The sequence below is a fragment of the Lathyrus oleraceus genome, chromosome 7 (assembly GCF_024323335.1).
Source record: "Lathyrus oleraceus cultivar Zhongwan6 chromosome 7, CAAS_Psat_ZW6_1.0, whole genome shotgun sequence".
NCBI classification, from domain to species: Eukaryota; Viridiplantae; Streptophyta; class Magnoliopsida; order Fabales; family Fabaceae; genus Lathyrus; species Lathyrus oleraceus.
The window spans coordinates 436,205,512-436,229,654 of record NC_066585.1 but is presented as its reverse complement, the minus strand read 5'-3'; the positions used below and the strand labels follow the sequence as shown (position 1 = coordinate 436,229,654).

The following is a 24,143-nucleotide window of genomic DNA, read 5'->3' as shown; positions in this document are numbered from 1 at the left end:
GCTATCAAAGGAGGAGGTATCATCCAACAAGACATACGGAAGCAGTTCCGGTAAGAAGAAAGACAATGAAGCCAACACAATAACTAGTGGGAGGCAGAGAAGGCCTCAGATCAGAAGGAGTCAACCATCCCTCAACATCATCATCAAGTATCTTCAGTAATTCCTGTGTTTTCAGCCAGTCAGTCAACACCAGTTCATCAACAACAACGTCAACAACAACAACCACAACAACGAACAAACACCTACAACAACAACAATACCAACAATCATCAATAACAGAATTTTGAGAGGAAGAAGGTCTCTTTCGACCCGATTCCGATGACATATGCAGAGCTTTACCCATCGTTGGTTCTCAAGAACCTGCTACAACCGAGAAATCCGCCGCAAATACCTGAACCACTTCCATGGTGGTACAAGCCTGACCTCTGTTGTGCTTTTCATCAAGGAGCACCCGAACATGATATAGAGAACTGTTATCCTCTCAAATATTAAGTTCAAAAGCTAGTAAAAAGTGGAATGGTGTCTTTTGAGGACCGTGCACCCAACGTGAAAGCTAACCCACTGCCCGCTCATGGAAATTCATCTGTCAACATGGTAGATGGCTGCCCTGGGGAGTTCAAAGTGTTTGATGTCCGTTTTATTTGTCCTTGGTGATGATGCACAAGGAAATTTGTTTGGTGAGCGATTGTGAGCATGACCATGATGGTTGTGCTACCTGTAGTGTTAATCCAAGAGGTTGTGAGATTGTGAAAAGGGACATCCAGCGGTTGATGGATGAGGGTATGATCCAGATTGTACAATCCCATCATGTAGATGAAGATGTGAATGTGATCGTTCCCGTGTTTAAGAATCCCAAGAAAGTGGTGATTCAATATGATAGCAGTAACAGTAACAACATCAGCCAAAGATCGGTATCGCCGTTGGTCATACGGTTGGCGGGTCTAGTCCCGTACACATCCGATAAGACTGTTCCTTATCAGTATAATGCAACTATGGTGAAGGATGGTCAAGAGGTTCCATTACCTACGACCAATTTTGTCGTGAGCATTGTTGATGTTACCAAGGTGACCTGCAATGGTCGAGTGTTTGGGTCGGTGTTCCCAAAAGATGTGGAAGATTCAACAATCAAAAAGAAAGTGGAAATGCCTGCAGCAGATCATGTTAGTGCTTCAAAGCATCAGTCTGGTGAATCCAGCAATTTGAAGACTAATGATGATGATAAGGTACTTTGATTAATAAAGAAAAATGAGTTTAATGTGGTGGAGCAGCTACTTCAAACCCCCTCAAAAATTTCAGTACTGTCTCTGCTTATAAGTTCAGAAGCACACAGAGAAGCACTGTAAAGAGTTTTAGAGCAAGCGTTTGTGGAACATGATGTTACGGTGGATCAGCTTGATCATATTGTGGCTAACACCATTTCCTGGAACAATCTCAGTTTCTGTGATGAGGAACTCCCTGAGGAGGGTAGGAATCATAACTTGGCTTTGCATATCTCGATGAACTACAAAGATGACACTTTATACAATATGCTTGTTGACACCGGATCTTCGTTGAATATGCTGCCAAAGTCAACATTATCAAAGTTATCATATCAAGGAGCGCCTATGAGGTATAGTGGCGTAATCGTCAAAGCTTTTGACGGTTCACGCAAAATAGTGATTGGTGAAGTGGGCCTTCCGGTGAAGACATATCCGAGTGATTTTCAAATTAATTTTCAAGTAATGGATATCCACCCGGCCTACAATTGTCTGCTGGGAAGGCCATGGATCCATGAGGCGGGAGCTGTTACCTCCATGTTGCATCAGAAACTCAAATTTGTCAAGAATGGGAAATTAGTCATTGTTGGCGGGGAAAAGGCATTGTTGGTTATCCACCTGTCATCTTTCTCTTATGTTGAAGCTGAGGATGAGGTTGGAACTCCGTTCCAAGCCTTGTCTTTGCTGTTGAAAAGAGAGTTGGGGCACCTATGTCCTCATTGAAAGATGCAAGGAAGATTGTTGAAGAAGGAATTGTTGATCAGTGGGGGCGAGTGGTAGAGGTCGCCGATAACAAAAACAGAACCAGTTTAGGTTTTCAGCAAGGATCATCGGCTACTAGATTAGAGGATGTGCAACTCAACTTCCGTAGCGGAGGGTTCATTCACGACAATGAACAACACTTAGCTGTTGTGCTAGAGGATGACGAAGAGGAAGACTGCACCAATTTTGTGACGCATGGAAAGGCTTACGACAATTGGACTGCTGTTGATATTCCTATTATTATGCATCGATCTAAGTAATTGTTTTTATTTGTTTTTAAAAATCCTTCTCCTATGCCTAAGGGAGAAGTGAATATTGTTGGGCATTTTCAAATTTGATCATCAATAAAATTAATTCTATTCATCCACATCTATGATGTTTTGTTTTTACTTTTTGCTTTATTCTGAAAATGGTAATCACAAAAAACATAAATAAATAAATAAACCTATCCATCTGCATAATATTTGGTCATAAATCACTTCTCTAAAATCAAAAAATCAAATCATTATGCAGGTTGGTTTCTAACCCCATTAAATACAATGATCCTTCTCCTTCTCCAAATTTTGAATTCCCTGTGTTTGAGGCTGAGGAGGAAAGTGATGAAGTGAGTGATGAATTGTCTCGTCTTCTTGAGCATGAAGGAAAAACCATTCAACCATTCGAAGAGCAGATTGAGCTAGTCAACTTGGGTTCCGAGGATGATATGAAGGAAGTCAAGATTGGGTCACGACTGTGTCCAGATAATAAGAAGGGGTTAACTAATCTTCTCCGAGAGTATTCAGATGTGTTTGGTTAGTCCTATCAAGATATGCCTGGTTTAGATTCTGAGATTGTGGAGCATAGATTGTCGTTGAAGCCAGAGTGCCCACTAGTCAAGCAGAAGTTGAGAAGAACGCATCCTGATGTGGTAGTAAAGATTAAAGAAGAAGTGCAGAAGCAGATTGATGCCGGTTTCCTTGTGACAGCCGAATATCCGTAATGAGTGGTCAATATTGTGTCTGTGCCGAAGAAGGATGGAAAAGTCCGCATGTGTGTTGATTATAGAGATTTGAATAAAGCCAGTCCGAAAGATGATTTCCCTCTGCCACACATTGACATTTTGGTAGACAATACTGCTAAATTCAAAGTCTTTTCATTTATGGATGGATTTTTCGGATATAATCAGATCAAGATGGAACCCGAAGATATGGAGAAGACCACATTCATTACACCTTGGGGAACATTCTGTTATAGAGTGACGCCTTTCGGTTTGAAGAATGCTGGTGCAACTTACCAAAGAGAAATGACTACTCTTTTTCATGATATTATGCATAAAGAGATTGAAGTTTATGTCGATGACATGATTGCTAAATCAATTGATGAAGAGGAACATGTTGAGCATTTGTTGAAGCTTTTCTAGCATTTGAGGAAGTATAAACTCCACTTGAATCCCAATAAATGTACTTTTGGTGTTCGTTCGGGTAAGTTGTTGGGCTTTATTGTCAGCGAGAAGGGTATTGAAGTTGATCCGTCCAAGGTCAAAGCGATACAAGAGATGCCTACGCCCAAAACTGAGAAGCAAGTCATAGGTTTCCTCGGCCGCTTGAATTATATCTCAAGATTCATTTCACACATGACTGCCACATGTGCGCCTATATTCAAGCTTCTTCGAAAAGATCAATCTTGTGATTGGACCGAAGACTGCCATAAAGCTTTTGATAGTATCAAAGAATATCTGTTTGAACCTCCAATTTTGTCTCCACCTGTTGAAGGAAGAACATTGATCATGTATTTGATTGTGCTCGAAGATAGTATGGGTTGTGTTCTTGGTCAGCAAGATGAGTCTGGAAAGAAAGAATTTGAAATTTACTACCTCAGTAAGAAGTTCACCGACTGTGAGACTTAGTATTCTATGCTTGAGAAGACTTGTTGCGCATTGGCTTGGACTGCTAAGCGTCTGTGTCAGTATATGTTGAATCATACCACTTGGTCGATATCCAAAATGGATCCAATCAAGTATATATTTGAGAAGCCTGCTTTAATTGGGAGGATTTCCCGTTGGCAGATGTTGTTATCAGAGTATGATATTGAATAACGATCTCAGAAAGCGATCAATGGTAGTGTCTTGGCTGACCATTTGGCCCATCAACTGATTGAAGATTACCAGTCAGTACAATATGACTTTCCTGATGATGAGAACTTATACTTGAAAATGAAAGATTGTGATGAACCATTGCTTGAAGAAGGGCCAAAACCTGGTTCCCGTTGGGGCATGGTATTTTACGGAGCTGTTAATCAGTATGGCAATGGCATTGGGGTAGTGATTATTACTCCTCAAGGCACACATTTTCCATTTACAGCTAGATTGACTTTCAAGTGTACAAACAATATGGCAGAATATGAAGCTTGCATTATGGGGCTCGAAGAGGCCATTGATCTCAGAATTAAGCATTTAGATGTCTTTGGAGATTCAACTTTGGTTGTGGATCAGATCAAAGGTGAATGGGAGACGAATCAACCCGGTTTGATACCATATAGAGACTATGCGAGGAGGATTTCAACTTTCTTTGCAAATGTTGAGTTTCATCATATCCCTCGAGATGAAAACCGGATGGCAGATGCTCTTGCAACGTTGGCATCAATAAATGTAGTAAAGTATTGGAATGAGGTTCCCAATTTGACTGTGATGCCTCTTGATAGGCCAGCTCATGTGTTTGATATTGAAGAGATCAAAGACGAGAAGTTGTGGTGTTATGACATCAAGTGTTTCCTCCAAAGTCAGATTTACCCGCATGGAGCATCTTTGAAAGATAAGAAGACTTTGAGGAGATTAGCTGGAAATTTCTACCTGAATGGTGATGTATTGTACAAGAGAAACTTCGATTAGGTTATGCTCAGATGCGTGGATAGACACGAAACAGACTTGTTGATGACTGAAGTCCATGAAGGTTCCTTTGGTACTCATTCCAATGGGCATGCTATGGTGAAGAAGATGTTGCGAGGAGGTTACTATTGGCTGACAATGGAATCTGACTGTTGCAAGTTTATGAAGAAGTGCCACAAGTGTCAAATATATGCAGATAAGATTCATGTTCCTCCGACAATGTTGAACGTCATTTCCTCCCCATGGCCCTTCTCCATGTGGGGAATTCATATGATTGGCATGATTGAGCCTAAAGCTTCGAACGTACATTGTTTCATTTTGGTGGCAATTGACTACTTCAAAAAATGGGTTGAAGCGGCATCGTACACGAACGTAACTAAGCAAGTTGTTGTGCGGTTTATCAAGAATCAGATTATATGTCGTTATGGTGTGCCAAGAAAGATCATTACTGATAATGGATCGAACTTGAATAATAATATGGTGGAAGCTCTTTGTAAAGACTTCAAGATTACACACCATAATTCTTCTTCCTACAAACCCAAGATGAATGGGGCTATTGAAGCTGCGAACAAGAACATTAAGAAAATTATCCAGAAGATGGTTGTGACATATTAGGATTGGCATTAGATGCTCCCATTTGCTTTGCACGGGTATCAAACATCCATCCGCACTTCAACAAGGGAAACCCCTTTCTCTCTTGTATATGGTATGGAAGTAGTGCTCCCCGTAGAGGTTGAGATTCCTTCATTACGTGTGCTCATGGAAGCCAAGTTGACTGAGGCTAAATGGTGTTAGACCAGGTTTGACCAGCTGAATTTGATTGAAGAGAAAAGATTGACTGGCATGTGTCATGGTCAGTTATATCAACAGAGAATGAAGAAAGCTTTTGATAAGAAGGCCAGACCTCGTGTGTTCAGAAAAGGTGACCTTGTGCTCAAGAAGATTTTATCGTTCAAACCAGACTCTAGGGGAAAATGGACTCCTAATTATGAAGGCTAATATGTTGTTAAGAGAGCCTTTTCAGGCAGTGCTTTGATTCTTACAACTATGGATGGTGAAGAGTTCACTCGTCCTGTGAATGTAGATGCAGTCAAGAAATACTTCGCCTAAAAAGAGAAGAACAGTTCGCTAAGTTGAAAACCTGAAAGGGCGGCTTAGGCAAAAATGAGCGTCTCGGTGGATTGAAAACCCGAAAGGGCGATCCAGGAAAAAGTTAGAGACATAAAACAGAAAAATTATCCCGATAAATTGATTATCCCACCTTGGGGCAATTTATGCAAAAATTAGGGATTATGGCAAGTAACTGCATCCTGCTGATCTTCAGATTTTGAAGACTTTGTTGAGCACAACGGTCGACGGTGATTCATCATCCCCAGTAGCGGCCAAAAGCACAGTGGACATCAAGAGTTGGTGGAAGGATTAGTGACCATTGTATTCAATGTAACCCTTTTCCATGTAAATTACCATTTTTCAACTTTGTAAAAATCTATGGAGTCTTATCATTTACGGACTACCATTCCATTAAATAAAGTTGAACTTTTATCCAATTGTTTCTACTCTTGTTTACTTCAGCAAATAGTTTTAAATTTTATTATGATCATTTTGAAATTAAAATTTTAATCAAAATTATTTTTCTTAAACATATAAAAGCATGAATCTTAAAGCAATTGATTTCATTTAAAAGAAATATCATCAGTGGTTCGAAAGCAGTAAGCCCTAAGTGTGGAGCAGTATTGGTCCTCCCCGAGCAGTAGGCGCAATTTCTCTTTCATCCTCAACAACATTTCTAACATTCAGAAATCATTGTCCGCTATTCCCCAGTAGGGTAACCAACAGAGTTGGTTGATTCAGTCCCCTACGGAATGTTTATTCCTCAGCAGAATTTGTGTTTATTCCCCAGCTGAAAACCGGTTTTCTCAGCAGTTCGCGTGGTTGCGGTAGAACTTTGGTTTCCTCACCAATCGCCATCCGATTTTCTCCCAGTCAGAGTTTCCTCCTAGTTTCTGAGCAGATATTTGTGTTTATCCTCTGCATGGTTGTCTCCCATTTGATATGGTGTGGACCTAAAATTCCCCGCAGACTCGATAACGGTTTTTCTCAGCAGATCTCTTCTTTCCCCAGCTAGGTTTGAGCATTTGGGATGATGATCTCTCTTTTCTCCAGCAAGTCGTCTCCCTCTTTTGTGGATTGACCGAGAATTGTATCGATGATTCAAATTTGCGACACCTTTGTATCCTTTGCGATCGTTTTGTCAGTATGATGATCATATATATATATATATATATATATATATATATATATATATATATATATATATATATATATATATATATATATATATATATTATATATATATATATATATATATATATATATATATATATATATATTTATATATTTATATATATATATATATATATATATATATATATATTTATATTTATATATATATATATATATATATATATATATATATACATACATATACATGTACATATACGCTCATATATTTCATCATCATTTTTGTTGATTCACTAATGAGATTCTTATTCTCCGTTATGTCGGTACTTTATCCCCATACAAGTTTGATGTTTGTCCTCCCTCCATTGTAGAGTGTCAGCCCCTTAAGCAGAAAGACTATAACCTTTCTCCTCTCCCCACTGAGTTATTTCCTCGTGGATAATTATTATTTCTGTTTCCTCCCCAGTTGATTATCTGGATGAAATCACTCCCCTTGAGTTATATCCTCATTGGGTTGAGTCTTGATTGACCGTTTCTTTCTAGATCTTACCTAGATAGATGCTTTGGGTCCCCTAAGAGTTTATTACCCAGTAACTGGTAATATTCTTCTTAGTTTGCAGTTTGCTACTTCTTGCCCAATACCCGATAAAAGTACCCCTATTTTCTCCGCAGTGGAGTTCCTAGTGGATTCATTTTTTATGATTCCCCAGGAAGTATATCCTTGATATTTTCATCCTAACCGATGACGGATATTTTCTTCCCCTGTTTTGAGTTTATCCTTGATATGTTCCTCCTAACCGGTGACAGATATGTTGGTGTAAGCCCTAGAGGTCAATACTTTTGGTACTTGTATCGAATTATTTATTAATAATAAAAGACATTTTCTTTATTATGGTTGATTAATAAAGTCCGTAGAATAGATAGTCCGTTTAATGTATTAAGTGTGACTTAATCATGAGAACACATTAAACATAAGGGCACTGTTCTTAAAGTATCCGTAGTTGAGCTTTAATGTGAAGTGGGATAACATTAAAGCATTAAGACTATTATGTTTGTAGACTGATGATCACATCTCATGGATCATGGATAAAGAGTTATCAAGTCTTAAACATAGGTATGAATATTAGGAGTAATATTTATACCGGATTGACCTGCTATGAGAATACTATATAGAAAGTTATGCAAAGTGTCATAAGTTATTCTCATGGTGATAATAGTGTATACCACTCTTCGACCTGAAACCACTATGGATCCTAGATGTAGAGTCGAGTGCTTTATTGCTGATCCAACGTTGTCCGTAACTGGATAACCATAAAGACAGTTGATGGGTACTCCACGAAGCATGCTGAGGGACATGAGTGTCCTAGATGGAATTTGCCAATCCTGCGTAACAGGATAAATGTCTATGGGCCCAATATTGAACTGGACAAGGGTGACATGGTCTATACCTTGTATTCAATATAGACATAAGGGCAAAGGGGTAATTATACACATAATTATTATCACAGGAGGTTTTGTCAGATCACATGACATTTTCGTGACTTGGGTAGCAGTGATGTGTTGCTAGATACCGCTCACTGTTTATTATGTTAAATGCGTGATTTAATATAATTGTCAACGCCGCGAAAACCAATAGGGTCACACACAAAGGACGGATTAATGAGAGATAGAATAATTAAGGAACATCGTAAGGTACGGTGTACTTAAGTAGAATACGAAATATGGTAAGGTACCAAATACTTAAGTGATTTTGGCATTTTATGAGATATGGGCCAAAATGCACTTAAGTGGGCTTTTTGGCTTGAAGCCCACACAAGTGGTTCTATAAATAGAACCCCTTGGGTAGAAGCATTGTAACTCACTGAGACAGACAACACAACTGAAGAGTTGGAATTTCGTATCTCTCTCTCACTCAAAGCCTTCATTCATAACAGCTAGCACTGCGATTGAAGGAATCCGTTCGTGTGGACTGAGTAGAGACGTTGTCATCGTTCAACGTTCGTGATCGCCCCATGGATCTGTATCAAAGGTTTTGATCATTATCAGTGATCTGCACCAAAGGTTTGAATCGCCACAAGAGGTAACGATTCTATCACTGATCATGCCCATTCGTAAGGATCACTAAATGGAGAAATTTTTAAATTCCGCTGCGCCTTGGATGGCAATTCTCCTACAGAATATTCTCATCTTTAGTATTCTATCCAACATTCGATAGATGTAATTCCTACTTTTTGTTCAGTGAGTATATCCTTGATATGTTCATCCTAACCGATGACGGATATCCTCCTTAACATCCCCAGGCAAGTCTATCCTTGATATGTTCATCTTAACTGATGATGGATTTTCTTTCCTACTTTTTGTTCAGTGAGTATATTCCTGATGATGGAATTCAGCTGCGCCTTGGATGGCAATTCTCCTACAGTGGTATCAGAGCCACTTACGAAACCATGAATCAGATATTTGTTTTTGTTCTGTAATAATATGATTAAAGACAGAATGAATCAAAGGTTAAATTGAGATCGATCAAGTTACATATATGTGATATATGTAATCCTGATGCAAAATACATTATATATGATATAGTGTTCTCGTTTCCTTCATTCAAACCCTCAATGATTGTTTTCCTTTGAGCGGTCAATGGTCGTTTGCTTCTTGATCCGACATTAGTATGGTGAAGCAATGACGTGTTGATCAATCATACTGAATTAACAATCGAGATGTGTTTGACGGTCTGAAATTAGTGCATCAGGGTTAGTGACGGCACAAGGGTTGTGTTGTCAGAGAGTTATGCGATTGGGGCTTGACTGCACAAGAGTTGTGCGTTCTAAACACTTTTCCGAACAGTGTTAATCGGTTAACGCGTATGGTTAACCGGTTAACACAATACGAAATATTTTTTTTTTAATTTTCAAACAGTGTTAACCGGTTAACGCATTTGGTTAACCGGTTAACGCAAGGCAGAAAACAGTTTTCCAAGACATTTTCAAACAGTGTTAACCGGTTAACGCATATGGTTAACCGGTTAACGCAAGGCAGAAAAGAATTTTCTAAAAGTTTTCAAACAGTGTTAACCGGTTAACGCATATGGTTAACCGGTTAACGCAAGGAAAAATTCACCCGTTCGGCTAGAAAAAGTGCTTTGAAGTATCAAGTGTTGATACAAAAAACGACGTCAATTTTAAATGAATTGTTCATTAAAATTTTCGAGCAGCGGAACACCCGTTCCCGCTGTCCGGGCAGCGGACCCCCGGCTAACTCTGCGCAGTGTGATCGGTCGTCGAAATTTAATTTGATTTTAATTAATTAAAGGAATTGATAATAATAATAATAAAGTGTTTATTATTGTCTTGTGGTGATCGGTTATGGCCTTAGTTTTCCTTTGTTTTGTTTTGGGTTTTTAAAATACGACCTGCGTGTCGTGCCTCTCTCTTAATCTCCCAAATGTAACTTCTTTTCCCATCTCACTCCCTCGTATGTAAAACGAGTTTCTTTCATGTAATGTAATGATATGAAGAAAGCAAAGAAGTCAGTGCCAAAGGAGGACAACCTTGAAGATCTTGCTTGGAGAAGCTTAGATCGTTGTAGGTTAGCTTAGGTTCTCTCATTGGCTTGGGAGAACAATTGCGCTAGGGGCCATAACTGTTTCATTATGTATGTATGTATGTTGATGCATGTGAATGTATGTTGATGCATGTGAGAGACGGTTTATATGATAAACAAGCCGGTGAGATCAGAAAAATTGCAATTCCCTCAAATTAAATATTAAGTTTATACTTTCCAAGTTTTAACACTCATCAAGACTAGTAATGGATAATGTAGGTTTCGCCTACGCGAGGTGCATGATCTATATATTAGTAAGGTGCGATGGGATAATTGTAATATCCAACTGTTAAAACAATGGGTCAAACTTAACTAAACAAATTATGAGAATATTATATATGTTTGCTTTCCAAGTTTTAGCACTCATCAAGACTGGTATCGAATAATGTAGGTTTCGCCTACGCGAGGTGCATGTTTTGTATTAGTTAAGGTGCGATGGGATAATTGTAATATCCAACTGCTAAAACGATGAGTCAAACTTTATTATAATTTTCTTATATATGTTTAGAAGCAAGAGTTGGGAATAATCCATATGATGGATTGGAATAAGGAGTTATTCACCCAATTGAAATTTTCGAGAGTTGTATGAGATACAATTGGAAGGAGTTCCTACCTAAATAACCTAGTTTTGTATAATCCGCCTACGCGGACTTAGAACGAAGTGAAATATGGATCTCGACCCACTAGAAAATCTTCCAACGGGATTTTCCGAATCAAGTGATGAGGGTCATTTGTTTTGAGTAAAATAGTGGGAGCATATTTAATTAAAGGCCTAATTGAATATGTCAATGATACTTATATTTTCATTAATCCTTATGTAGATTACCATGACAACAAACACCTCTAACAACATCCTGCGATCAATCCTTGATAAGGAAAAATTGTCTGGGACAAATTTTCTGGATTGGCACCGAAACCTGAGGATTGTCCTCAAACAGGATAAAAAGTTGTATGTCTTGGAGACACCTGTTCCTGAAGAGGAACCTCCTAGTTCTGCACCTAAGGAAGAAAGAGATACTTATAAGAAGCATGTCGATGATGCCAATGAAACTGCTTGTCTCATGCTGGCTACCATGAACTCAGAATTGCAAAAGCAACATGAGAACATGTCAGCATTCGATATGATCGAACACCTGAGGTTGCTCTATCAAGAGCAAGCAAGGCATGAGAGGTTTGAAATTTCAAAAGTCCTTTTTCAAGGCAAGTTAGCTGAGGGAGCCCCTGTAGGTCCCCATGTACTCAAGATGATTGGGTATGTGGAAAACCTTGAGAGATTGGGTTTTCCCCTCGGAAAGGAACTTGTGACTGATTTGATCTTGCAATCGTTGCCAGATAGTTTCAGTCAATTTGTCCTAAATTTCAATATGATTGATATGGACAAATCTCTTCTTGAACTGCTCGCCATGTTGAGAACTGCCGAGCAGAATCTGAAGTCAAAAGGGAAGTCCATTCTGATGATCGGAAATGGAAAGAGACAGAATAAAAGGCCCACTAAGCAGAGTGATAAGGGGAAGGGCAAGGAAGTTGCCAATCCCAGACCCACTGCTGTTTTGAAGCCTAGTGAAGGCATAGCAAAAGAAGGCACCTGCTTCCATTGCGGTAAGACCGGGCACTGGAAGAGGAACTGCCCAAAGTACCTGGAAGATAAGAAGAATGGAGTAGAGACTTCAACTTCAGGTATTTTTTGTTATTAATTTATCCACTTCTGCATCATGGGTATTAGATACTGGATGCAGTTCTCACATTTGTACAAATGTGCAGGAACTAAAAAGGAGTAGAGATTTGGCAAAAGGTGAAGTCGACCTACGAGTTGGCTATGGAGCAAAGGTTGCTGCTTTAGCCGTAGGAACTTTTGTATTGACTTTACCTAGTGGTTTAATAATTCAGTTAGAGAACTGTTATTATGTACCTGCAATTAGCAGGAATATTATTTCCATTGCTTGTTTGGACAAGTTTGGTTTTTCATTTCTAATAAAGAACAATTGTTGCTCAATTTATTTGAATGATATATTCTATGCTACTGCACAAATGAACAATGGACTATATGTCCTTGATCTTGAAATGCCTATTAATAACATTAATACAAAAGGGTGAAACCTAACAAGTTAAAACCAACTAGGTAAGAATATTAAAACTCTTCGATCAGATCGAAGTGATGAGTATTTAATCCTAGAGTTTGATGACCATCTGAAAGAGTGTGGGATCCTATCCCAACTTACTCCTCCTGGAACATCCCAATGGAAGGGTGTATCTGAGAGAAGAAGTCGAACCCTGTTGGACATGGTCCGATCCATGATGAGTCACACCAATCTTCCAAACTCCTTTTGAGGACATACACCATTGACATCAACTTACACACTTAACCGTGTTCCATCCAAAAGGTTGAAAAGACACCATATGAGATATGGAGTGGTAAGAGACCACATATGTCTTACATGAAGATTTGGGGTTGCGAAGTTTATGTGAAACGACAAATTTCAACTAAGCTTGAGTCCAAATCTGACAAATGCTTATTTGTGGGGTATTCTAAAGAAACAAGAGGATATTATTTCTACAATCCTTCTGAGGGCAAAATGTTTGTCGCTCGAACTTGAGTTTTCCTAGAAAGGTATTTTATTTCCAAAGGAATCAGTGGGAGGAAAGTAGAACTTGAAGAAATTCAAGAATCACAAAGTATCGATACACCTATGGAGGAATTAGAGCAGGAAACACAAGTAGTTATGTAAGAGCAACCTACTCAAGTAGAACAAGACCAGCGTAGGTCAGGCAGGATACGTCACCTACCTGAGATATATGGATATCTGATCAAGGTGATGTATTACTCATGGATCAAGATGAGCCTATGACCTACTCATGGAATCTTCGTTTTGATGAAACAGTAAAACTGTATGGATTCATCAAGAACGAAGATGAGCCTTATGTCTACAAGAAGGTTAGTGGGAGCATGATCGTATTCCTGGTATTATATGTAGATGACATATTACTCATTGGAATCGATATCCCTACCCTGCAATAAGTAAAGTCTTGGTTGGGGAAATGCTTTTCTATGAAGGACCTAGGTGAAGCAGCCTATATATTAGGAATCAGAATCTATAGAGATAGATCACAAAACTGCTTAGCCTAAGTCAGAGTACATACATAGACAAAGTGCTGAGACGCTTTAATATGAATGATTCCAATATGGTTATGTGTTTTGCTTAAATGGTGGCACTGTGAGCTTGAAAAGTTCAACGCAAGATGAAGTTGCTGATTCTACAACTGAGGCCGAGTATATTGCTGCCTTAAGTGCAGCAAAGGAAGCTGTTTGGATCAATAAACTTGGTATAGTCCCTAGCATTGTGGATCCCATTGGTCTCTATTATGATAACAATGGTGTTATCGCACAAGCTAAGGAGCCTAGATCTCACCAACGATCCAAACACATACTTAGGCGTTATGCGAAAATATGTAAAGTACCTACACTTGACAATATAGTTGACCCACTGACAAAGCCTCTTGCGCAGCAGAAGCGTGATGGCCATACTGGATCAATGGGCATACGGGGTATGCCTGATTGGCTCTAGTGCTAGTGGGAGATTGTTGGTGTAAGCCCTAGAGGCCAATACTTTTGGTACTTGTATCGAATTATTTATTAATAATAAAAGGCATTTTCTTTATTATGGTTGATTAATAAAGTCCCTAGAATAGATAGTCCGTTTAATGTATTAAGTGTGACTTAATCATGAGAACACATTAAACATAAGGGCACTGTTCTTAAAGTATCCGTAGTCGAGCTTTAATGTGAAGTGGGATAACATTAAAGCATTAAGACTATTATGTTTGTAGACTGATGATCACATCTCATGGATCACGGATAAAGAGTTATCAAGTCTTAAACATAGGTATGAATATTAGGAGTAATATTTATACCGGATTGACCCGCTATGAGAATACTATATAGAAAGTTATGCAAAGTGTCATAAGTTATTCTCATGGTGATAATAGTGTATACCACTCTTCGACCTGAAACCACTATGGATCCTAGATGTAGAGTCGAGTGTTTTATTGCTGATTCAACGTTGTCCGTAACTGGATAACCATAAAGACAGTTGATGGGTACTCCACGAAGCATGCTGAGGGACATGAGTGTCCTAGATGGAATTTGCCAATCCTGCGTAACAGGATAAATGTTTATGGGCCCAATATTGAACTGGACAAGGGTGACACGGTCTATACCTTGTGTTCAATATAGACATAAGGGCAAAGGGGTAATTATACACATAATTATTATCACAGGAGGTTTTGTCATATCACATGACATTTTCGTGACTTGGGTAGCAGTGATGTGTTGCTAGATACCGCTCACTATTTATTATGTTAAATGCGTGATTTAATATAATTGCCAACACCGCGAAAATCTATAGGGTCACACACAAAGGACGGATTGATGAGAGATAGAATAATTAAGGAACATCGTAAGGTACGATGTACTTAAGTAGAATACGAAATATGGTAAAGTACCAAATACTTAAGTGATTTTGGCATTTTATGAGATATGGGCCAAAATGCACTTAAGTGGGCTTTTTGGCTTGAAGCCCACACAAGTGGTTCTATAAATAGAACCCCATTGGTAGAAGCATTGTAACTCACTGAGACAGACAACACAACTGAAGAGTTGGAATTTCGTATCTCTCTCTCACTCAAAGCCTTCATTCATAACAGCTAGCACTGCGATTGAAGGAATCCGTTCGTGTGGACTGAGTAGAGACGTTGTCATCGTTCAACATTCGTGATCGCCCCGTGGATCTGTATCAAAGGTTTTGATCATTATCAGAGATCTGCACCAAAGGTTTGAATCGCCACAAGAGGTAATGATTCTATCACTGATCATGCCCATTCGTAAGGATCACTAAATGGAGAAATTTTTAAATTCCGCTGCGCCTTGGATGGCAATTCTCATACAGGATATTCTCATCTTTAGTATTCTATCCAGCATTCGATAAATGTAATTCCTACTTTTTTTTCAGTGAGTATATCCTTGATATGTTCATCCTAACCGATGACGGATATCCTCCTTAACATCCCCAGGCAAGTCTATCCTTGATATGTTCATCTTAACTGATGATGGATTTTCTTTCCTTTGAGTTTATCCTTGATATGTTCACTTTAATCGGTGATCAATATTCTCATCTTTGGTCTTCTGCCCAGTAACTGGTAATTGTAAATCCTATTTCTGTAGTTCTCCTCAGCAAGGTTATTCCTACCCAGTAACCGGTAATGAATATTCCCTCCTGGCGTTTCCCAGCGAGTCATCCTTGATATGTTCATCCTAACCGGTGACGGATGAACTCTCTGTCAGATTTTTATTATCTCCTTACCCAGTAACAGGTGGGGGATAGTATATTTATGCTCCTCTTGTGTTGAAATTTATTTCTTCCCCAGTTGAGTTGAGTGTGTATTTCCTTAGTGAAATCTCGTTTCCTGCATGATCCAAGTATGTAGGTTTTATCCTGATCTACTCGTTTCCCCTGCAGATGTTTTTGTCCTCCCAACTGAGTCTTTCCATTTTTTATGGAATTCCTCTAGTCCCCCAACAGTTTTTAAGTCGTAGTCTAGCCTACGCATAACCCTTTTTATCCCCCCGAGTCTCTGTCTCTCCAGTGAGCTTTCCTTATGGAATGCATTATGCTCCTGTGGACTTTCGATCGCTCTAATTTTCTTTTCCTTTGTCGCAACATTTCCCCATAGAGAATTTGCTTTTACATTCATATCATATGCATCATGAGGTCTCTTAAGGACCAAAATTTGTTTCTATGTGTTGTTATTTAAGCCCATTCTACTGAGTCGATACGAAGATTTTAACCTTCACCTCCTAAATTAGAATGTTCTTAAATAGGGGAAGCTATAAGACCCCAATTTTGACCCTAAGATCCCTCATGCAATCTCATCATATGCATTAACATTGGGATCATACCTTGGCATCCTCCTTACCCCTCTTTCATTGGGTTTGTTTTGGGAGAGATCACCAAGCACCATGTGATTGTATCATACTTGTATATTTATCATTTTACTAACCAAAATACCAAAAATATGTCTTTGTATTTTCCTAACTCTTTTGTAGGTAGGGCTTGGTTCCCATTGGTCTATCAAGTTCATATTTAGGGTTTAAGACCCTCATGTTTAAGAGCACAACCAAGGATTGATCCACAAAGTCTCTAAGCATCATATATGAGTCCCCATGATCTCTATATGTTATTTTGATCAAGTTTTCTTCAAGAGTTTGGAGTTGATTTGCCTTGGAAACCCTAGTTTGTCTGGGTATCCTAGGTAACTTCTTCAACAAGCTTCCTCACCAATTGATCAAATTTCTCAAGGTACACTCCAAAATTCATCATCTTATGCATATGTGATCTACCATGATCCTACAAAGTCAAGAGAATTGCAAGTTAGCAAGTTGGTTGATGGTGGTTGGCCAAATAAATTCATCTGATCAAAACTGGGTCTCCCTAGACCCTATCTCCTACAATTTTCACCATATGAAAATGATTAGAAAATAAAAGTTACTATAAATTACATTCCAAACAACTTTCATGTTGAAGTATAGACCTAATTTTGCTTGGAAAGTCATTTTCTATGTTGAAACATTATAGGTCATTTTGTCTAAACCCTAATTTGAAAGTCAACTTCCCAAGGCCATAACTTGCTCAATTTTTATGAGATGAAAGATTTCCAAGTTTCAAAATCAAATTCAAGATGTCTAATTCAATTTTGATGTTTGGAGTGAAATCTAAATCAACTTTTATGAGCATGTGATATGAGGATACATTATAGGTCATTTTGGACCAATACCATTGAACAAGTGATTTTCCTCAACTTCAAAAATGCATAACTCTCTCATTATAAATACAAATGATGTCAAATTAGTGACCATTTTTAAGGCCTTTTAAAGATTTACAACTTTGATGAAGACACTTTTTTCATTTGGAGCTCACATAAAAAGTTTAGTAAGGTGGAACATTGAGGTATATGGCTTGACACTTAGAAAATTTTTCAACATGTTGAAATTTCCAAACTTCCACCTTAAAATTCACCTTGATACAAGTTACAAATGGAAAAGTGTTAAACATAAGAGTTTTTCCTCTTGATCTAAGCTTTCCAAAGAGTCCTAATTCATTCATTTTGGACCAAGTTTGCTAGGGCTGCGCATGGTTTTAACAGGCCTCCATCATTGGTGGAAATCAAAGTTCAAATGATCACATAACATTTCCTTGCCATTCAAGCTTCATTCCAACCTCATTTCAGATGCATTTGGACCTAATTGGATTGCTTCATGGGCCTGTACACGTCCATACAAGCTTGTGCATGACATTGCCAAATTTGGAAGAAAATTCAAGTGTGCAAATAACACTTCCAAATGCTATAAATATGGACCATCTGAGCTCATTTGAAAGGATCCTTGCGTGCCAGCTTTGCCCCCTCTCTTCAAACCCTCACAATTCAAAGGAAAACCTGATAATTTTCATTTGAAAATTGAGTTTGAATCTCACTGTATGGAGATTCAAAAACTCCAGGATCCAAAGCTTCTTTCCATTTCTAATCCACTTCTGCAAGTCATTGGAGCAAGATCAAACAAGAATTGAAGCAAGGAAGAGCCAGTTCTGCACAACATTAAAGGTATTTTCCATAAATTTTCTTCTCTTCTCTTCTCACTCAATTCTCATCAATTCTCTTGGATCTTTAGTTGTCTGAAGTCCTACCAATGTAGGCAAGAAGATTGAGTTGCTTTGAGGTCAAATCGAAGTAACTCGGTTGACACACCTCAAAATTCAACTCCTCATATCTTTCTATATGTTTGGAGTTAGTTAAAATTGAGGTCAGATTAGTGCTCTACGCCATTTTTTCTTTCAGATAATGTCCTCCTTTTTCATTTATGTGATGGTGATGACTGAACCAGGTAGGTGAGGTTTGCCTGAGAAGGTGACCGGAGGTTTAACGCCAGTGATGTGTTGGCATGGTTCAGAGCCATTGATCCTTTTTAAATTGTTTTAATCTCATGCGTTTCTTGTAAATACCACTTGTGTTACGCGTTGACTAGTGACTATGGTGGAAAGCGCGCTTGTGACCACTTGATCTGCCACCTCAATTAATGAGGGAGATCAAGTGGTCCACGTTTTTTTTGTATTTTCTTATTTTCATTTTATTCCTTTGATTTTCATTAATTTATATTAATTTTAATATTGATCCAAAAAATATGAGAGTTTCACCAAAAAAATTTAAATAAAATCCTCTTTCATATTTTGAATTAAAATTATTTTTTGGATCATTATTAATATTTTTCATGATTTAATTGATTTTGTGATTATTTTTAATTATTTAAAAATACTTTTAAGTCTCTAAAAATTCTGAAATTTTTTCTCCAAGGTCCTTTGACCTTGTTTGACCTATGATAAATCTCATGGCCATTTCTTTGGTGTTTTGATGAGGTTTTAGGAATTTGACAAACCATATTTAATTTAATGCATTATTTTTAGTATTTTTAAATTGAATAAATGCCAAATAATTGTGTTGAGCCATTTTGATTGTTTGTATAAGTTTGACTTGTGTTGATGGGCCTTGATCAAGGTTGATTTGACTTTGTTAAGTTAAGATCATTTGATTTAGGGGATTGATGGAATGTACATTCCATCTCCCAAAATGAATGAATGATCTTAATTTGGTAAAAGTCATCCTTTGTCCAATTTGAGTTTTGATCCATTCCCCTCCCTCTTCATCTTATTCCCCTTCTTTATGCATTCATATCATGGACCAATGATATCTCTACATCCTAAGGCTAGTTGATTGCGAAATCAACTTAAGTATGGATGAGATTAGGCTACCACTTTTGTATATTCTTTTTGTGTATGGTATGTTTCATGATCATAGTCCATTATACTATGTCTCTAACATGCATTAACACCAAGATTCTATTGTCCGGCCTCAAATAGTTATGACTTCTACATAAGTCCAATTACGATGTCTTAACATAGCGCTAAATTTTTGATACAAAAGGCATATCATTCTAGTTAGTGAGATTGTAAGTCTCCCCTCTTTCATGGTATTGTGTGGAAACTTGGTCTTTTTTCCTTCCTTTGGAAGATGTCTTGGTTCAAGGATCCATGCTTGTGATAAGTGGGTTGAGTGCTCTCCAAAGAATGACTTAAAATAAAAATAAAAAGCAATACTAACTTCTAACTTATTAACAACTAACATTAATTTCAAGTCATTTACTTTAATGTACTTTATTTTTAAGCCTTATTCATTTGCCATTGTTCATACCATTCTAATTGTTTATGTTAATGTCATTTTCACTTTGTACATTTGGACCATATTTTGTGATATATTTTGCTTGTGTATATTGTGCTTGTTTGTGTGGTCTTTGACCATTAGTGTACATAATAAAAACCAAAACCATAAAAAACATCTTGTTTGGACTGTTGGTTTGATATGAGACAATTGGACTTAGAATTTAAGCAACACTCCCTATGCAAAGGACTTGGCCAATGCCAACTTTCATGTAACCAAGTGTTTGTAATCTGAAACTTCATCTGATACATCATTGGAGATCCATTTGAGTTCATCTACAACATGATCCTTGTGAAGCTGTTATTTTGAACATGTGACTTATGGCATTGTGGAATTCATCTGCTACATGGGCAAATTTGAAGAAGATCATGGAGTTGCTAAGCTTGGATGTGGCTATCTTTATTTGATGTCTTGCTCTTCAAGTTAATATTGTGTGCATTGTTTGTTTCATGATTCTAATGTCCAAGGGAATTTGGGTTTCTATATGACATTCTTGTCTATTGGATTGCAGCCCATTGGTCAGATCTTTTCAACTCTTAACTTTTAAATTTATGCTTAGGATTAGTCTCTTCATCTCCTCCCCACTTATTTAATTTCAAAATCTCTCCCTCCTTTTAAAAATTTCTTTGTTTGTACTTGTTTTTTCTAAACTTAGACCATTTTGGAAACTAGATACTTTGGCCTTATGTCATTGCATTTTAAACTTCTTTTCTTAAATAAACATGAAAATAAATTTAAATATACTTGACTTAAAGACTTCAAAATCCAAAAAGTACTAACTCATTCAAATCATTTTTTTAGGCCTTTGTGCCTTTCAAACCTAATTTTTGTTAAAAGCAAAGCATCCATTTTGAAATTTGTATCACGAACTACGAGGTTTTGATCCCTCATTTTTATGTTGGTACGTAGGCACAAGTCCGAAGGTCTTGTCAAACACAAAAATATAATTAATAAATTCTTTTCTCATCCCCCCATTCTACTTAATTGCAAACAACATTGGTACAAAATACATATGCGCACAAGAAAGGACTCCCTAGGAGTACCTAGGACACTTTGGGTGTTAACACCTTCCCTCTGTGTAACCAACCCCCTTACCTATAATCTCTGGCATTTTATTAGTTTTGATTTGAAAACTTCTTATATTTGGGTTTTGTTCGTACTTTTCCCTTTTCCCTTGGAAACAATAAAAGTGCGGTGGCGACTCTTGTTATTTGATGTCTTGCTTATCCATAACTTGATGATCATGAATTTACCGCTACAAGAGGATTAGTAACGAGGACTAAGCGTGAACTTTAAGTTGGGATTATAATTTTAAAAAATGCAGAATTTGGCTATGCGGGTTTTAGAATGAAAGTGGTAGTTATATGGTTGTATATATACATATATTGGTTAAATGCATACATATGAGTATTCCTGTGTAAACCTATTAGTTACTTAATTTTAGTCAAGGAACAACTTAAAATTAGATGATAAAAATGGTAGAAATTGATGGTGTCCTCGTTGTGAGTAGAGCTTACGCAAGAAATATTAGGATATGGATGAACTAAAACAAATAGAACTAGAGTTGGAATACTCTGATCGAGATGCAATCAATTGCGCTTGAAAGAGGGTTTAAAGAAACGGAGAGTTTCAGAATTTTATCATAATTCTATAATATTTGTTGCTATTGTAAAGCTAGACATTTTGTTTTAGAACTTATGCCATAATTATTATTATATGGCTGAATTGAAATGATCATAACTAATATTAGAATATTCCAATCGAGATGTAATCAAAAGCATTAGAATGATAAGACATAGATATTTCTTAAGGATATGAATTCATGGTGTTTATATGTGTAAACGATATTGTGAATATGGTAATGCCTCATGATGTTTATATGTGTAAACGATATTGTGAATATAGTAATGCCTCATGATGTTTAAATGTGTAAATGATGTTGTGAAATATGGTAATGTGTCATGATGTTTATTTTCATAAATGATGTTGTGAACATGGTAAAATTCTTATGGAGTTTATATGTATGAATGATATCATGGGAAAGATCTATTGTGTAAAGTTGTCAATGTTTAGGATTTTAGTGCAATGTCTTGATAATATGTATATGAGTTAAGTTGTTGAGGTTAGCACGCAAGTGCAGTGTTGATGTGATATAATAGTGTATTGTGGGCGATCGTGTTAATACTCTGAGGTTCGATAAGAACCAGTGTTGGTTCTATTTAGGTTCGGAAGAACCGGTGTTGATTTGTTTAGGTTCGGAAGAATAGATGTTGATTTGTTTAGGTTTGGAAGAACCAATGTTGATTTTGTTTATGTTCGGAAGAACCTATGTGGATTTTATTTGGTTGGCAAGAGTCAGTGTTTTAGCCTAATTGACGGTGTTATTAGATTCGCAAGAACTAGTGTTAGCCTTAACTAACAGTGTTAAATATTGGCGATGGAGGTTCGGATAGATATTGCATTTGTTCGGAGCATCATGCATCATGTATTTAGGAGTTAGGTTAGGACTTTGGTCCAATGATTTAGGACTTCAATCTGATGTTTTAGGATTTTAGTAAAAATAACTCTAAATTCGGTGATGGTACCACATGCATGAGAGTAGAGGAGATGAGCATTGCATATTATGCTGGTATATGTATAGAATATTGTGTGATTGTGACTGATGGTATATGTATATGTGTGAAATTTGAATCGATGTTACATGTAAGTTGTGAGACACTAATTGATGTTATATGTATATATGTAAAATGCAACTTGAGGTTATATGATTATTGTAAAAGATTAAATCATGTTATATTTATGATGTGAAATATGAATTGAAGTTATTTGATTATTGTGAGATGCTAAATAATTTCGTATGTTTATTGTGAAGGATTATGTGATGATATAAATATAATGTGAACATTAGGTGACCATATAAAATGGCATGAGAGTTATGCATCTCTTAATTGTGATGCCCTTAGTATGTATACCATTGATAATTTTTAGAATGTATTCTCACTTCTTTTTTTATATGTTCCTATATGTGAACCCCTGTGCAGATTAGTCTCAGGTTGAGACTGAGGAGTGATTGTTGTTGTTGTTGTTTATGGAAGATGGTGTATATTGCCACTTTAACTGCTTGTTTTGCTTCTATGTTCTGTGGAACCTTAAGTCGGCTATTAGGTTATTTTGGAATGATAGATTTGATATTGTAACTGTTGGAGAATTGCCATCCAAGGCGCAGCGGAATTTAAAAATTTCTCCATTTAGTGATCCTTACGAATGGGCATGATCAGTGATAGAATCGTTACCTCTTGTGGCGATTCAAACCTTTGGTGCAGATCTCTGATAATGATCAAAACCTTTGATACAGATCCACGGGGCGATCACGAACGTTGAACGATGACAACGTCTCTACTCAGTCCACACGAACGGATTCCTTCAATCGCAGTGTTAGCTGTTATGAATGAAGGCTTTGAGTGAGAGAAAGAGGGAAACAAAATTCCAAGTCTCTACTTGAATTTCTGTCTGAGTGGATTGGAGTGACAATGCTTCTACCCAAGGGGTTCTATTTATAGAACCACTTGTGTGGGCTTCAAGCTAAAAAGCCCACTTAAGTGTATTTTGGCCCATATCTTATAATATGCCCAAAATCACTTAAGTATTTGGTACCTTACCATATTTCGTCTCCCACTTAAGTGCACCGTACCTTACGGTGTTCCTTAGTTACTCTATATCTCATCAGTCCATCCTTTGTGTGTGACCCTATAGGTTTTCGCGGCGTTGGCAATTATATTAAGTCACGCATTTAACATAATAAACAGTGAGCGGTATCTAGCAACACATCACTGCTACCCAAGTCACGAAAATGTCATGTGATCTGACAAAACCTCCTGTGATAATAATTATATGTATAATTACCCCTTTGCCCTTATGTCTATATTGAACACAAGGTATAGACCGTGTCACCCTTGTCCAGTTCAATATTGGGCCCATAGACATTTATCCTGTTACGTAGGATTGGCAAATTCCATCTAGGACACTCATGTCCCTCAGCATGCTTCGTGGAGTACCCATCAACTGTCTTTATGGTTATTTAGTTACGGACAACGTTGGAT

The 24,143-nt window shown here is 37.4% G+C and overlaps 1 pseudogene; it reads right to left on the bottom strand.

The window, feature by feature from the left end:
* Nucleotides 1–406, bottom strand: part of LOC127104218 (uncharacterized) — a 127,501-nt pseudogene extending 127,095 nt beyond the window's left edge.
* Between the last annotated feature and the right edge of the window lie 23,737 nt (nt 407–24,143).